We start from the raw sequence: 16,975 nt of genomic DNA, 5'->3' as shown, positions 1-16,975 counted from the left end.
TGTACCTATGAATGGTGCTGGCGTCGTGTGTAGTTAGTTGTAAATACGTAAATTATATTAACTACACATAACGCAGATTGCAGTTACCCATTGGCCGTTTCAAATGCGAGTAGACACTATATTAATTGTGTATCAATGGATAGACAACAATGGAATGTCGAATTTTGGAGATAGTATTTGCATGAATTTTGGGTAATCACGTCGGTACAACATTGATGATCTCTGTGACATGATTCACCCGATGGAATTCGGAATTAAATTCAATTGGTATAAAACTTCCAATTTGGATAGTCGGACGTACCTTTTAGCTTCCTTATTCCTTTAGGACCAGCTCCGCAATCATCTTCCGACATCTTGCTTACGTCCCTTCGACTTCCAAATTTTTCGAAAAAAAAAAAAAAAACAATCCAACTATATTTATTTAATTGCAGAGCAATTTAGACCATAACCTGAAGCTTTTTGGTAGTATTCACATCTTCCCTATTATTAGATATAATTAAACATGCAGAGCAGTGTACATCTTTTTATTCAAGGATTGATCGATGACAAAACATTCAGTGATATTATATATAGATTATAAACTCCTTTCTAGTATTAGCACACAATAATTGGTCTACATTCTTATAAGAAAAAGTCTAATAAGTACTTACTTTAAAAAAATATTAACGGTTTAAAAGGGGTAGGCGGTAACTTCATCTTTCTACTTGCCACGATCCCTGCATGCCTACTTCTTTCGATATTTTAATATATTATCCATACTTATTTTGCCACTTCCACATTCATCAATATTTTTATGCAAACACCTTTGTTTATCTTTATCCTAGCTTTAATAGTAAAGAAACTAAACAGTATTTTTATATTCAAACAAAAAGTAAACTTTTCTCAGTAGAAAACGAGAGGATGCAATCTACCTACATATTTTTGTAGCTTGAATTCTGATTAGACGCGCCTCCGCTAGGGGTCGTAATCGGTTTATGAATATTGCTAATGAACCGGCGACGCTAATCTCGGCGGTTTATTAAAAACAATAGGGAAACAACTAATTAGGAGGGACAATGGGCTTTGTAAAGATTTTCTGGGACAGCTTACTAGTTAAGTTGTATGACTAGTCATTGCATTTTGCAGCAATATGAATACAACTGACTTTTTCTTGGGGGCATTTAACTTTGTTTCTTTCTTTTCATGTATATTTATTAAGAACATACTCTGTTATATCGTTGGATAAGTCTGTGTTACTGATATGATGGCTGCTTAAACACTTTTCTTATTATGCCAATAGGTATTTTGTTGAATATTCGAGTATAAAGTTAAAAAAGAGTTTGTCCTTGCTTAATTTTTTTTTTTAATTTTAAATCTACGTGGGTTATTTTGAAACTAGGTAGCTTTCCCAATATATTTTTATTGTTAAAGTAACATGTGCACTTCTATCAAAGTTTGTTTGCAATAACGCCATCTAGCATATGCCTGGAGGTACTACTAAATATAAGCACATCAAAACTTATTTTGCCATTCCGATGCTATTGCAACGTACTGAGCAACTTCAAAGTTGTGCTAATTCTGGTTTACTTGTTTCTTGTTGTAATATGTAGATGGCAGCACTTAGTAGTACCAATGTAAGTGAATAGATGGCGCCTTGTTTGATAAAGTTTTTATTATTACGAATTTTTATTCGAAGCATATTTAAATAACAAAGGTATTTATAATATAATAATTAAACATGTATATTTTATGTAAAAAGTAAAGTTATTAAAAATATTAAACCGATATATTTTTCATAATTATGTTTGTTGCACTTCGAACTTTAAACATTATTACTCCACCTTTATCCAATGATGAATGTCGCAAGGAGCGACTAAGGGAATACGCACTTGACCCTTCACAGCGACGACGACTTCCAACGATTATTGTTCACAGGACCATGAAAGTATGATGGGAATAACTTCAATGTAAATAATCTGATGGTTATCCAATAGTTTATTATTATTTATTATCTTAGATCGTTGTTACGGTGAACCAGGGCTCCTCCGACACCGTTATAAATAGTAGAAGGACGAATTAATTTTATCTATTCTTCTATACTTATAATAAAGTCCTTCAAATCGCCGCAATTATCTTTGTTCCGCTGAACTGATTTTGATGCGGTTTTCAGGATAGTGTTTGTTACTCTAAGGAACAGGTTTTAGGATTTAAGTCGATTTCAATAAAGAAGGATATAGATTGGAGGCGGTTCTCTTTTTTCCAAATTTATATTAATATATTTTTTAAAAAGAACTTCGTCGATTGTTAGTTACCTATGTCTTTTAAACAATTTCATTTTAGGATGGGACAGAGACATCCTTTGTCATCAATTCTATCCATAAATCATACATAGACACCACCAGTTTTAATTATAAGACGCCATTAAAATCATAGTGTCTAGTTTATGCAAGCTTAAAGACGGCGCTGTTCTCATATTTAATAAAAAAATATATACTAATATAATATTAATCTTAGCTTTTATTGAAATATATTTGAATATATTATTGAAAAATAATATTGGTAATATTTTTTCTGCTACCTTATAATATAATGAACACCTCCAGAGATTTATAGGTGCTAAGTCGTAGTTGCAGTAGAGCGTCGTAGCAGCATACCTACAGCACCTACGACGGTGCTACGGGCACTAATAAATAACTACTTCTTGGAACTAAATAGACGTAGTCATCTAGTTTTAGTTCTAATGAATCTAAGCTCTTTTACGTTTAACCAGTAGCAGTTATATAATAAAAAAAATTGGAAACTGAAAAAAGTAGGTGTCGTGGCGGCAATGGGGTTCGAAATTGGGTATTATTTCGGATGGGTACTCTTTTCGACTCTGTTTTATTATTGTTACTGTAATCCAATTAACAATATTATGTCTTGTATTTAAATTTATAAATATACTAAGTCAAATAATGTTACCGTTTTACATTCCATACAAAGAAGGCTTTATATTACCTATAGGTATTTCTCACAGCCTTGAACATTAAGCCGTCACCGCCCCAAAATATCTTTCATTGTAAATGTTTTTGAATAAAAAGATTCTCGGTAAGTAAATATTTGGATAGTGTGACACAACATTTCCAAAAGCTCGGCGGTCACGCCCTCGGCCGGGCACAAAGCTCAAAGCTTCGGTCGAACTGCAAATTGTGATTTCCACACCATAAAGTTTTCTAAAAGTTCTATTCTTTACGGCTTTTGCGCGGACTATTAATCTTTCCTCAATGAATTAGTTTTTATGGCGAACGGAAAAAGTTATGTCTTTATCCAAGATTTTATGGTCGTGTCGTGTTGCATTTGATCAATTGAATGTTTATTTTAATAACTGCATAAATTGAAGATAAAAATATTTTGATTGAAAAATGAGAACGAATTACGAGTATAAACGTGACGTTTTTAAATGAATGTTAAATAACTAGTAAGTGTATTGATAAAATAAATAGGCGAACCGCAAGCATGACTCCAGGAAATTTATCTAAAATAAAAGTTGTTTGCTTGACTTACCTACTTTTAATTATACTTATATGCTAATTTGTGTTGCTTACATATCTTACAACTTTAGCTTATTAAAAAAGACTAGAAATAAAATATATACTTACGCAGTGATAAAGAATCTATTTGCATAATTTAAACCTGCACCTACAATGTGTACCTATAAAATTGTAGGTGCGGGTTTACGGACAATAAATCAGTGCAAAATATATACATGTACTCAAATAAAAGTAGGTACAAATGGGACAATAAAAAAAAAACTAATTTTTATCTTTAATATTGCAACTGCAATCATGTTTTCATTTATCTTAAATTTATATATAATCGTAAATTTTGAAATTTTATCTTTGGTTTTTTATTAGTACACGTAGAAATTCGATGAAAAAGTTCAGTTTTAATATTGTAGGTACTTTTTTCACTATTTTTCTCGTATTATATATAGTTCTACTTCCAATAAAAAAAAAATTAGAATTCGCCCTGCTAAATTAATAATATCTCAAACTTTCATAAATTTTTCTACACATATCACTGCACGCTTACTTTCGTTTTTAGGACCATACACATGACTAGCTTTTATTAAAAAAAGGCTACGTAAATGGGGGATATCTCCAAGGAGCATCAGCCCATCATCAAACATTCTCATTGTCGAATACCAAAGCGTTTTCTATCAACATTCGCCATTTATTATCTGATATCTGAATGGTATGTCGCATCGCGCCCAAACAATGCTTCATGAGGTATACCCGACCATTTTGAAAAGAACTCTTGATTTCCATTAGCAGAAAGTTTTTGCGGGTCAATCGTTGAACTAGAAGGGTCTAAGCGGAATGGTGAACGCGTTATAATACGTTTAATGGCCTGTAATGAATGGCATAACATCCATAAAGCGACAATACGGCCACTCGAACAAGCCCTTTTTATATAATACTTGATTTATAGACGATCACCGCGAAAAAGTTTTGTTTTGCACGTGTTTTGAATGCAACGCCTTCGATTCTAGTCAGCGCATTCGTCTTCACCATAACAATTCTATTGGTGATACAATAATAAATATATGTAAAGTTAAAAAAAGATCAAGGTCGAAAATATGCCGTGTAATTAAAATAAATTTATCAAAAATAAGTATGTATATCTCTAACCTTTACACTTTAACTGGCAATTTTAATAATTAAAAACCTAGTTTGTTGTTGATTAGATTTAAGGAAGGCAAGAGCAAATTTTTTGTTAGAATACTTATAAGTCTATAAACAATTAAAAATAAAGTCAATTAGGATATTTAGATACATTATTTATTTATTTATGTAATTAGAGAATAAACAGTTACATAGTTGTTTATGAATATTATCTTATAAGTACTTACTATGATGCATAAACCAATATAGTTTCCTTTGTTTACTAACACATAGTATCGAAAAGACAAGAAAATTATAAAATATGTAAGTTTGTTTGTTACATATAGAATAATTTTGATAAAGTAAGTGAAATAAAACCAGCTAAAAGAGTCCGCGGGGTAAATTCTGTGTGCAAACAGAGGTTTCCGTGTTATAAAATATCATAATAAAGACTCGTTTTGGCTTTATTGAATTCAAATATTTCCCTATTTTTGTATTTAAATTTCATCTAAATCGTTGTTCATTGGCATTTAAGCATAACCTTTATAAAAAAAAAACTAAATTAAAAAATTACATTTTTTTTAACTTTCGTACAAACTTGTAGTAAAGGGATTTCAATATTCTTAACCTAACTCGGCTTAGTTAAACTAAACTTTATACAACTTCGTTTATATTTTTTAACAATCCAAACTTTGCTCTTTTTACGGTATTGTTGCAGATATTTTGCCACGGATTCCACAAAACATAGACATTCTTATCTCGAATAAGCCTCTTACTTTAAAAAAGTTTTATATTCATCGGTAACAACGCCTCCGTAACAAGGTATTGTGATAAACAAAGTTGGGATAAATGTGACGTGAAATAATCCACTTAAGAGGCATGTCGTCGCGTTTTGTCAAAATACATCTGAACGGTTCATTGAGTTGTAAAAAAGTGCCGCCGCGGGGTACCTTCTGTGTGCAAACAGAGGTTGTGGGGGTACCGGTCTACCGGCGATGGTTGGTAGAGCGACAGATGGTGTTATCAATACGCTGAGATGCAGCATTTTTTGTCTTTAATTTTTTTATTTGATCGTATGAGATCATAGAAATCGTAATTATTTCGATTTGGGTGCATAAGGTTTTTATTATGTGTTCACTTACCTGTGTCATAAGTAAGTATATCATTAGCTTATTTCAATTGTCACGAGTGAAGTTAAGAAAGTATAAAATCGTATAACTTCTCCTTAAATATTTAATTTTTAATCAAATTATGTGTAATTTTTATAATGAAGGAGTACCAGAGTTAATTGTTATAAATAAGATTATACCTACATGTAAAATATCGGTGTCCCTAAGAATTTAACGAGTTAATAATCAACATAAGTACGCTTAGGCAAAAAGTAATGAATCGTCTAATAAGGTAATCTTCGGTCGACCCTTACATATCGGTAGGACCTTGGGTCAGCCCATCAAGGTTTCCGTCGGTTAATCCCGTATAATAAGGGCTTAAGTGCGCCCCGAAAAGAAATAAACCGTTTTATAACTCTAACTTCCTTAACCCCCGTAAACCCAGTAAAACTCATAGGAGATGGGATCGGCGATATGGGCCGGAAATAAATCGCCATTTGAAATCAATTTGTGTAAAGGGCCTAGTAGTTGGCCGGCTGCTGGTCCGGTTTAGGTAACTACTCTTAAAATATACACGATATCGTAAGGTCGTGATCGGACGATCGAAGTCGATGAAGCTTGTTTTGAAGACTTTCGAGTACCTGGATATAAAGTTTGTCTCTATTGCTCTTGAAATGTTTTATTTTGGCTTCCATTGCGACGGTATTTCCAGAATAAAATGGAAGAAATATCTTACGTTTTGACTTAAATAAATAACAATAAGTAGTAGTATGTATTTTTATGCGATCGCTGTACTTTCGTGATAATATACATAGATAATTCTATTATATTGAGCATCTTTTTAGATTTGGTTTAATAAATGTATATTTTTACAACTTTTGGTAAAACACATCTAAAAATTATTGGTGTCATACTCGTAAAAACTGTTATGTCTTGCAATACTTAGTGTCTGCAGAGTAAATCATTATTCCTCTTCTTTACCTAATTCCATTTCTATGTGCGGTTGACATAGTGTCTAGTTCATCTTTATAAAAAAATGTTTGTTGTTACTTTTTTTAATTACTTACGGACGACAGAATGGTGGCGATATCGTTTGCATTTGATAGTAAGGCCCCTTGGTCGCGGGCGATTACGCCAATCGCAGTCGTATTGGTTTATTTGCTTGCCCTTTGTTACTTACAGAGTATTCGATATGACGTTTCGACTTGATCGGAAAACTTCAATGTTAGAGATTTTGGGGATATAATAGATACCTATTTGATTCAGTATAGCATAAACATATACGTTTTTTTCTGTAGGGATTGGTTAAACTTAACCAACACCTCCCTACTTAATTTAGCTGTGTAAGTATATATATTTTTTTCATTTATGAGTGAGTTAAGTGATTATATATTTAAATGGTATTGGAAAGTTTAATCTCAACTCTCAACATTAGGTTATGTGAAATGGACCAAAAGCGTGCGGGTATTATTTGACAGACACCTTAGAGAAAATGTAGTGCTTAAATAATACGTATCGCATTCATATCATTAATTACGCCTCTTCCCCGGACCGGCAGGCATATACTACATCTTTCTACTTGCCACAATCCCTGCATTGTGGCAATACAATTTATACTCTACTACTACTACGAGTATGTAGAAAAATCATTCACACGTTATCTGCAAAGGAGTCTACTGTGCTGGCCCCGGGCATATACTCTATAACCTTCTCTTCAAACTTTTGTAGCAACATCTTGGGCACATGTTATCCGCAACCGAATGCTAGAGCCGCGCCGGCAAAAGAAGCTAAAGGTTGACGGCCGTTTAGCCGCGTAAATTTGGCAGAATCCCGCTCCGAAGGTGAACTTAAAGGGGTTAGGGGCTTAAGCTGGCCCCGGGCGGCGCGTATTGGGGCTTACCCGTGATTTACTCGTTACGTCGCCTCCGACGCCACCATTCTTTTTTCTGTTTACTTAACGGATCACGGGTTGCCCTTTATTGGGAACTCTGAAACTGATATTGTACGCGGCATAAACTTGACGCGACTTTATAGCTAGATTTGGGAGGGATTTGTTAGTCTAATGATTGGTTTGTTGGTTGGGAGGATATTGTTTATTTTTTGTATTGTGACTAAATGTCACTAAACGTTTTGTATTGACGAAAACTGTAAAGGTTTGAAGATAGTTGGTAAGGTTTTATAGTTGGATGTACTACTTATGTTAGGTACTTACACCTTATCGTTAAAACTATCATCGATTATCAGTTTAGCACACGTTATAAAAACGGATGAAACCACTAGTGAAGACTATCTCTATGATAAATATTACAAAGTGTTGTAAAATTTTTGATAATATTTTTGCAAAAATGACAAAACTCAGCGACCCAAAATCGATTCTATTAATCACCAATTGAAAGTATCACTCGAAAACACGTCATTAATCATTGAATGTAACTAAATAGCCCATAAATGCCCACAAGCTATTGAAAGCCATGAAATTCCCGAAACGCGTCCTGTTCGCACGATATAAAGGCGAGTGTACACGTCTCAACTATTCGGCCACATAAATCAAAGTTGAACAAGATATTACGTTACGGTTGACGTGGCAAAAACTATTGTACCTACAATATACGGGAGTTTGGCCTTTGCGGACTGACATTCTATTGAATACGCGGCCGATGTGTGGATTAGCTTGAATTGATGTATGAAAAGCGAATAATATTTATATCTATATATAGGTAATGAAATGAATGAGTGCAATGCTATGTCTAAGAAGAAATTATGAATACTTATTTATTCACGCTGAAAGATTTATGAATAAGTTTTAGTATAAGTTTACAGCACATAATTAAAACAAATCGAAATAAGGTTTCAAAGAAAACGTCGTGAGGAAACATGAACATTCAGTCAATTGGATATGTAACCATGATCCAACAGGGGTAAGGTTCCCCTGCAGAGCACTGACTGACAGGAGTCGCTTCGTGTAATAAAACATGACTTACCCAATCCAGGATCGTAGTAACAGAAGCACTTTTGGCTCCATTAATATGCCTGAAAGACGAAGAATTAAAACTAAAAATCCAAGAGAGCCGACTGCGCAGCAAAAATGATATTATTATATTTGCCAATGGCCTTCGAACTGAAGACGCTGTAGACCAGAAGAATTGGAAAGAGAAAAGTAAAAAAGCGGACCCCAAAACCTGAGGCTTAGTGGCAGAGGGTGCAACTGGGAACATGTTGAGAGATAAACTTTTTATTAACAAAACAATTCTCAAATGTTTCTCGGAAATCCTGAATATTAAAGAATAGAGTGATGTTTTCAAAGCTACGTGTGCAAATAGCAGTGAATATTCACATGGATACTTACAAAATACTTACGTATACAAAAGAGACGTAGAAAACAATGACAAAAAGAGTTATAAAATTAAACATTTAACTGTAAACACACAATTTGTTGCACAATTTTTTGCATGACGGCTTTCGAAAGTCAAACGGAATTGCAAACTTTTACCCTTTTGCGAATTTGCGCAAATTACTTTATGAGCGCATTTTCAATAGCAAGTTATGTGATTTTTTTTCCATTACATAGTTTACAACGACAATGGGATGGGGACATAAACCGTCAAGTTAAGATGGAAACCAGATTTTATGGAGTTGCGAAGCGAAAAATGTCGTATTCTAAACAACCGGCTAATAGAAATAAATAGTAACCCTTCGGACGCGAGTCCGCTGCCGAAAGGTTTATTTTATTGTTGGCAACTTTCTTTTACGACCCCATCATAATTGTTAGGGTTGAGCTAAAAAAAAACACAAATTCGCCAGTTTTTGCCAAAATACCGCTTTTGTGTTTAATGTTTTTTTACGAATTGTAATTTTATTTTGAAGAATTTGCAACGCAATATAAAATTATTGTTTTTGAGTAGAAATTTCTACAGTACGTCATTTAACTGTACTTTTTATTGATTCTTAAATTTTGTGGACTAAAGCTCTGTCCATCCCTTTTCACCAACATGTTTTATATTGTTTATTATTTGGGTATCCATAGAAAAAACGCACGATCGAAATGAAAATAAAATATAGCTAGAAATGTAGTGCAGAAATTATTAAATGATTACATTTGAACAAGAGTAAAACTTTGAGTTTCGTATTGTTAATAACATTATGTTATGCAAATTTGTTTTATCTAAAAAGAGAGACTAGCGGCTTTGTCATAAATATACATGAATGTAATTCTATTTTCGATCTTTGATGCGATGTGTTATTATCTCTGAATTTCTTACATATATACATAAAGTTATTTATATACCTTGCGGGGTAGACAGAGCTAACAGTCCTTTTACGTGACATCGTATGTTCGTTTCGGTTAAGATTTTTGCCTGGATATAAATAATGCACGTTGATAGTTTATTATCTATTTCGCATCACTCTCTTTATTTGTGCTAAGCCGGTATAGATTGTATCATGCCACCGCAGTTCCTTTGTGCAACAAGTACAACTTTCTCATGAACTATGGCATTACTCAACCTGTCGTTCACGAGGTATTGTCTCGTTGACAGTATACTTGGAATGTGAAAAAATTACGCCCCCCGCTGAAGCCTTTGCGGTCGCAAAATAACGTCTCAATCGAGAAGGCCATTCGATGAAAAAATATCGAGTCGAGTATGTTTCGATTCCTTTGCTTTCGCCGTTCTAGCAGGTACGGCACCCGCTGGGAAAATAAATCAGGACTGCAACAGGACTTGCTTTATAATCCCATCACTGTTAATTGTTGAATAGGCTTAAGTAGATCACCGCTCTTACATTGTCCTCATACATCTGAAGGTTTGGGTTATTGGTTATTTACGTTATGAATTGGATTATGTGATTTTTTTTACACTTTCATTTTTGTCATTCATTTACGAGTATACATAACATACAATTTATTTTATGTTTATCCAACCGTGGATGTTGAAAATTAAAAATTACTTGTTTCCTTTTAATCAACTCGATTACTTGGCTTTGATAATCGGATTCATAGAAAAAACCTATTTGCGCATTCTATAAGTTTTTAGTAAAAATTGTATTCCACGATTATAAAAATAGTAAGTATTTACAGAACTTCTGAGAAACTCATAAATAAAAAATAAACCTTTTAAACGACTCGATAATTAAAGAGAATAACGATAAATATTTATATTCCAATATTAAGTCTCGATCCAGTCGAAATTAATATAATTTTACCGGTAAGCATACATCGCCCAGCCCCGCCCCATTAAGCCTCTATTTTTGTGCTTAAGTGCATTTAAATAGACACTTGAGATAGATGGTGTAAACAATAAGAGGTTATTAAGCTTTTCCGATCACGAATCAGCTAAATGCTGTCTAAAATTAGTGTAACTAACCCCTTTGGGCAAGGTTCACATGAAGGTATATTCAAACGATCTTTCAGTTCAGTTTCATTCAGTGTCTACCCAGCCAGTGGTTAAGCTGCAAGAGAATGAGATTGAGATCTAATCTCGGAGAGACGTAGCATCATCTTCATTTTATATTTAGTCTAGTGTAGTTTGCACCCTACGCCTTAGATGCCACTTCTCTACTCCAGGAACCAGGTAGACACGTAGATAGGAGAAGGACGTGTAGGGGGCTGGTGCAGCCTGGGTACCCTATACCCTACCTATACGGGAAGGGATGTTTCAATCGACCGAATACTGGCATCGTATCTATATAGTTATATTCAAACGATGTTCCAGTGAAAATATAGAGAAAGAAGTGATTGCATACTTAGGTACATAAGACCAACACGCTGAGTGGTTTTCAATATTTTTGTCACCTCTTTCTCATATTTTCATGGTTCCAGTTGCAACCTGCGTCACTTTCTTTCGGGGCATGAGGTTGGCCTTTACTCGTATTAGCCAATATTACCTACAAATTGGCTAATGCGAGTAATGTTCTCATAATACAGCTTTATCTCCATCTGAGGAATTGCGTATATCAGCAAGTAAGTAGTTTACAATGTGGCTTTTATTCGCTGTATACACGCATTTAATATTTGATACAATTGAAAATTTACGTCATGAGGTACCCGAAACCGCTAAGCTTGCATGAAGAGAGCTATGATTGTTACTAAAGCGAAAGAAGACTGCAGATATCGTGGCAAGAGGAAAGCTGTAGTCTCTCCCTACCTCTCCGGGAATGAAGCGAGGTTTTATGTATATAATGTATGTCATGTGAGCCGACGCTAACCAGCGTCACACACGCCGCCTATAGAAAGTAGTGACGTTAAATTTTATCGCCCCTAATGGCCGCCCGCTGATTTGTAGTGGCCCCAGCTTCAAACCTCAGCGGTTCCGGGCCTTGGAGTACGGCGATGTCAGCAAAACTCCGATAACATCTGACTTATGTTGGTGTAGTCGGTATTAACACTACTTACTTCTTTGCGATCTTATCGCTTTGATGCTTGTTCAGTCCAATTCGTACTATATTACCCGTCATCTCTTCTACTCATGGTATTCTGTCAATTTAACTTCCTTAGATTTACGATATACTTAAGTAAGTACATAAGTATTAAAAACATATAATCACTTCTATATTCACATTATATTTATAATGGAAAGACTGAAAAGCCGCGTTCAGCTTTATGATGGAATCGAGATTCAAATAATGATCGAAGATTGAAAGATTGCTAGCCTACAAGAAGAATAACAAGTTTGTTGTCTTTCCCTTAGTCGCCTTTTACGATATCAATGGGAAAGATATGGAGTGAAATAATTCTTAAGTGCTGGGAATCCCATGGCAAATGAATTTACGATATATTTGAGTACTTGGGTACAAGATGCATAAAATCCAATTTAATTACCGTACTTAATGATTGATCAACAAAATAGTAAAATAAATTATTTTGATAAAATAAAATGTTGTTACCAGATTTGAGCACTAAAATCACAATTAATGTAAATTCTTTGAGTGTGTTTAAATAAAACAAATAATTTCACTAACTAATTAAACTAAGTCAAATGAAATACTGTAAGTTTTATAGTAGATATTGCCAAAATTGTTAATAGACAGTTTTTACTTACCGAATATCGTAACAAAAAATAATCCCACGAGTAAGGTGATCATCGTCCATCAGGTTATTATGTGTCACACAAATACACATTATTCCCAATATTTATAGTAAAAAGATCATTTGTTGAAATGGAGCCAAATTTCCGGGGCGAGCTTTCAACGGAATTTACAAAAAGCGCCATAAATTGGCAAATAATCCCCCGCATAACGCAACCTTTGTTTGGCCACACGTGCTTTTAATATCTGGCTCGCACATCGATGCTACAAAAGCCGGATTTAGTCTTTGTTAGCACCACCTAAAGTAAACAAATGTAAAAACTTCCTGGCCGCGAAAATATTCTTAGTTTTCTATTAGAAACATTAGTTTTCTTTGGAAGAGTGCGCATGTTATACTCCTTTTCATACAATTAGTTATGACTTTTCTTCAAATTATTTAATTTTATTTAACAAAATGTAGAGTTTTTTTTTGCGTGAGACTGCATAAAAATACATTGGAATAGTGCATAAGCTTGATGATGATGCAACGAGAGTTGTTATATAAATAAACTTATTTTTATTATCAACTTTCAAATAAAATAAAAATATCCAGTTAGTCAGCATAATGATCTTGTCAAAAAATTTTGTAACATTGAGCTCTACGTGTTTCTGTTACTATTGCGCCTTTGCGCTCTCTATAACGACAAATATAATAATCACTCTTAGGTTGTTAATAAATTTTATTAAACGATATTCTGACAAAGCATTCGCGATGCGATTGTCAGCGCAGAGCAACAATCGGCGCGTCGAATTTGTCATGAAACTGTACCCTTTGTTCGGGAGTGAATGCCGTGTGAAGGAAGAGCTTCCGGTAGCATTCCCGGGTTTATGTCCCGGGATCGATGCCCCGGGCGATATCTTGCCATCGATATCCTATACTATTATTTTTTACCTTGAAATTCATACGTTCATTCAAGTACGCTGTTCTCAGCTCGCAAAGCAAAAAATATACATTGTGAGCTTTGACGATTTAATTTTGGGGGAATTGAGGAATTCTCAATTACTTTTCTTCCTTTCAATATCACAATAAAACTACATTGATAATATATAATTTATCGCATGATGACCATCTAAAACTTAAACAGTTTTTGTCACAAAAAAAATTCGCTAAAAATAGCGTGAGTTTTTGTTTCGCAAAACGCATATCACGGGTATTTCTACGCGTAGTCACGTCATTCAGGGTTTATAAAGACCTGCTAACAAACAATCCGGCTGGCATTTTTGCAACAAGAAAAAATCCGAGCCATGTGTCGATGGACGAATCGACAAGTGCGGCGTATGATACGCGAAAAAAACTATAACCGCGCCCGGAACAATCGAAGCGAACTTATAAAATATGTATTCTGCTGGCTTTTGAAATTCCTGCGCACTATTTCAACCACGATCGGGATTTCGGGACGGTCGCGCAGACGTTTCATCTTTTTGTGCAGTTAACATCGGCGATCGGGGACGCGGAAGCCGCTTTAATTAGAAAATTGGACATGCATTTTTGTGTTATAACAACATTCTCGTTGTATTTGTAAATTTAGTACTAAATCTAATTAAAAAAATAGTGTATCATCTCATCAATCCGCCGAGCTTGTATGAAGAGAGTTATGAATGTGGATGAAGCGAAGTAAGTATGCAGAGATCGTGGCAAGTGGAAAGAGGTAGTCTCTGCTTACCCCTCCGGGAAAGAGGCGTGATTTTATGTATGTATGTATCATCTCATCAACTTGGTATTCGTTTCGGTTGTATCCCTCCCTGTGCCCGCGGTACTAAAAATTGGTATAAATAGTATAAATTCCAAACAGTTTTGTGATCACATTAATTTCCTCTCTTAGGTGCACCCCTGGACAACTTAAGGAAGCTACTTACCGAATTTCAATCCTCAAGATCCAGTGGTTTTAACTGTGTGTTGATAAATCAGTCTCAGTCAGTATTCTTTTTTTTATAAATTAAGATAGAAGATTATCAAGATATCGTCCACCCATTATTAATGTATAAAATTAAAAACGTAAAAAATTTTGAGTCCGTCACAAAACTTGAAAAAGAAATATACTTCCGTACACAGGAGCTGACAGCAGACATCCATAAGTTGGCACGATCTTGATGTCTGGATTCCGCCGAGCAGCCGAGATAAAAAGCAGAATAAGGCAAAGAAAAAAGCGCCATTATGCTATGGTCATTAATTAAGTACGCTGACAAATGTTGGAGGAGATGCTTTGATGGAATATTTTTTTGCAAAAAATTTACTTTTTTTTTGGTTCGGTTTGAATGTCATGTTCATAAATATATTGATAAAACCAAGATAAGTATTCCTCTAGTTGTTAGTTTAGGATAAGAAAAAAAAAATTGTTACAATTATAGGTACAAAATTGAAAAATAAATAAATAAAAATAAATAAATTTCCATAAATTCATATAAAATACTTTTGGTTGGGAAATATACGGTTAGTATTACTAAAGATTTCGATTGTACTTACCTAACTAATAAAATTTTGTTAAATTACGTATATTTATTTAAATCGGAATAATGTAAGTCAATTAATTTACCAAATTGTACTTTATTGAAATTATTGTGTCGTCATTTTGCATCGCATGCAGTTTTTAACGTAGTTGTTAAGCTAAGCTGCTGTCTCATAAAACATGGTATATGGAACATAACACAAGATGCAATATGGAAGCATTGTGGGTCACAATCACAATATAGTTGTAACGTTATATACACCTTTCACTTCTATACCAGTTCTATACACCTATAATCTTATATTATTCAGAATTATGTATAGGATTTCATTTTATTTTAACATTAAAAAAACCTGGTACATATGAATATCTACAGTGTGAATATATTGTCAAGTGTTATAAATGAATTATTCGTCCGCCGGCGCGTCGCCGGGCATTTATAACCAGCGCCGATACCGGCCCACTGCCTACCAATACAAACATCATTTTTTAACCGTCATCGCTAATTTGCCATTGTTTTGCCCGCTGACGCCACCTTTTTTGCTAAAAACCATAAAATAGATAAAGTTTTTGTTATTCGGGCACCCTTAATTGATTATAAACTGTTAAGGAGAATTGAGACGGAAACGTTGAATCATTAGCACATTGGCAGGCGATTTATCATTTCCAGTAGGGTTTACTCGGGATGGATGTTTGCTCGATACGTGCTCGGCAATACGTTAGGTTCGCTCAGAAGGCAGCGTCGCCTCGGCTGCTTTAAAGCACGGTGCAATAAAGAGAATGGATGCCGCCCATCGGCAGGCGAGCGGCCGCCGGCAGGATTACCGGAATCGCCACTATTTATCGCTCGAGCCTAGCGCCCAGGTGCAATCAATCTATTTAATGATCGGGTCAGCACATACTCTCGGTCTTTTTGCGCGAGCGCCCGGCGAGGCAAAACGAAGACGACCGCGCCGGGAGATGGACGTTTGATGAGGCTCTTTTGTGTCGATCGCTGGCGTTAAAAGGGTTTGGAACGCACTATCAGCATTTGGCGCTTATGTAGGCAATAACTAAGGGTGACTCGTGTTATGCAAATTCAGCAGATTCGGCGGGCTAAATCTAACGCACTTTTATATTAACTGTCTCTGAAAGTGGTACAAAAAGTAGAATGTGATGAAAAACTGTTATTTTATAATCGGGATTAAGTAGTTCACTTATTAAAATGGACGATCAAGTCGACAAGCTTCTCTGATCTATACTTCTAACCTCTCTGCCATCGAATACAAAGTTCCCTCATTTTCAAGAATCAAAAGGCCGTAGGCCAGTTCTTGGCCAAGGATTCTACAAAAGCGTTGGTCAATAGCTCTCACAAAGGCATTTTGAGCTGCGGGCCATACATCTGGCGGGATCGTGAGCGGCCGAATAGCTCGTCGGATTTGACTGGTTCTTATTCACGCCGCCTCGCTGCTTTGTTTATGCGAGACAGTTTTGTCTCTTACGTGGCTTACTACATGTGTGATATAAGCTTTAGTTGGGAGTCTTTGTTAATTACATTTTTATGATTCATCTGGTCGATTATTTCCTTATTGTATAGTACTAGAGGATGCCCGCGCTTCCGCCCGCGTATAGTGAAAATCTTAGTGCATATAAGTAACCTATATGCGAAATTTCATGTTTGCGTTGTGCGTGCGTCCAGTCAATCAATCAGTTAAGTGTCCTCTTTTATATATTAAGATTAATGGCATTACCAGATGGC

Source organism: Amyelois transitella, chromosome 17, assembly GCF_032362555.1.
Source record: "Amyelois transitella isolate CPQ chromosome 17, ilAmyTran1.1, whole genome shotgun sequence".
Taxonomy (NCBI): domain Eukaryota; kingdom Metazoa; phylum Arthropoda; class Insecta; order Lepidoptera; family Pyralidae; genus Amyelois; species Amyelois transitella.
Note: the sequence above shows the minus strand (reverse complement) of the source record.